We start from the raw sequence: 1,949 nt of genomic DNA, 5'->3' as shown, positions 1-1,949 counted from the left end.
CGAGACCAGCCTGGGCAACTTGGCGAGACCTCGTTTCTACAATAAATTAAAAAATGAGCCGGATGTGGTGGCGACCACCTGTAGTTCCAGTTACTTGGAAGGCTAAAGCGGAAGGATTGCCTGAGCCCAGCAGGTCGAGGCTACGGTGGCCGTGAGCGTGCCACTGCCCTCCAGCCTGGGCGACAGAGGGAGACTCCGGCTCAAAAAGTAAAAAAAAGAGAAACCGAGTTTTAGCGCCGCCCTCATCTAGGAAGCCCTGTGCTGAGAACATCCGGGGTTGTTCCCAAACCTCTTTCCAGATGGCAGAGCTTTATGGACGCACAGGTGATCGTCGACCTGTTTTGTGACTTTTCCTGGTGTCAGTATTTCCTGAGGGGCACAGGGATCACGGCCAAGAAACCTTGGCCACTGCCTTTCTAAGCCACTGCTCAAGAGCACTGACATAGAAGATAAAAAGAGGGGAGTTCTGGGCACTGCCCCTGGCTTCCAGTTCTGCTGACCCTGGAGGGTCTCCCATGGAGGACTCATTGACACCACTTTGGGGTGCTCTCCAGCCTCCTCCTCTCCTGTGTTGAGGGTGACCCTCACCCAGGGCTTCTTTGCTCTCTCCCCTATACCCTTACCCCTGCCCTCCTCACTCCTTTCTCTGTTCTTTTCTCCACCTTCGTTTCCACTCCTCCTAGGTTCTGATCTGGGCTGGGTGCCTTCTCATGCTCAGCACCACAGTGGGAGATCGGCTTTTAATGCACCATCCTACTTGAGCACTTATTGAGCGTCTAGCATGTGAGCTAGGTGTGGAGGTGTCCGAGGCAAGTTAGACTTGTTTGTGACCTGTGAGGATCCACAGTATAGGGAGTATGACAGGGAACAAATGCAACAAAAGTGGCTCAGGAGTGGCATGTGTATGTATTCCTGCATGGGTTTCAGAGAAACAAAGGGTCAGTTCTATTAGGAAGGGGAAAGGTATCCCCAGAAAAGGCATTGACTGATGAGAGACATTTAAACTGGGTTTTTGACAGATGGAAGAAGTTGTCCAGGCAGAGGAAAGTGTGTGAAGAGCGGTGGCTCAGCCTGTAATCCCAGCACTTTGGGAGACTGAGGCAAGAGGATTGTTTAGGGGTTTGAGACCAGCCTGGGCAACTTGGTGAGACCTCGTTTCTACGATAAATCACAAAAACTAGCCAGGCCTGGTGGCATGTGTCTGTAGTTCCAGCTACCTGGAAGGCTGAGGCAAAGGATCACCGGAGTCGAGCAGGTCGAGGCTGTGGTGGCTGTGAGTGTGCCACTGTGCTCCAGCCTGGGCAACAGAGTGAGACTCCAATTAAAAAAAAAAAAGTGTGTGCAAAGGCTTAGGGAGGAGAATGTTAGGAGATTAAGTAAATGACTTAAAGTTGCTGGAATGGATAGTGTCAGATTGACAATAGTTGGAGGAAAAGTAGGGAGTGAAGAGAGATTTGGGTTTTATGACAAACTACAGGGAACCACTGAAAAGTTTTGGAAATTGGTAACAGTATATGTGAGTTTTAACAAATTAATCAGGCAGCTAATGTAGAAACAGGACAGTAAGGGGTGAGACCAAAGGCAGAGTCGCCATTTAGCAGTCAAGACTTGAGTGAGCAGTGGGCAGGAGAGATCCTGGGGATGTTTCCACTAGAGACGCAGAGCCGTTCAAAGAAGCAGGCCTGTGGGTCAGGCTTCTGTGGGTGGTATTGGCACTCACTGTGGGTGGGTAGAGGGAGTAGCAGCTCTTTCAGAGGGAGAAAAGTTCATGTGGAACAGGCTGAATTTGAGGGTGAAGCCCAGGAGAGAAGTAAGGTAGAAGGGGCAAGGTGGTGGGTGGAGTACCAGTGGGCAGGGAGGTGAGTCCAGGCAGAAAGACAGAGGAAATCCCCTGCTCACATTGTGTACTGGCTTCCTGTTTACAGAGTAAAATCCAACCTCCAGTTCAG

The sequence above is a fragment of the Carlito syrichta genome, unplaced genomic scaffold, assembly GCF_000164805.1.
Source record: "Carlito syrichta isolate Samal-C Ts95f unplaced genomic scaffold, Tarsius_syrichta-2.0.1 Scaffold311480, whole genome shotgun sequence".
Lineage (NCBI taxonomy): Eukaryota > Metazoa > Chordata > Mammalia > Primates > Tarsiidae > Carlito > Carlito syrichta.
Note: the sequence above shows the minus strand (reverse complement) of the source record.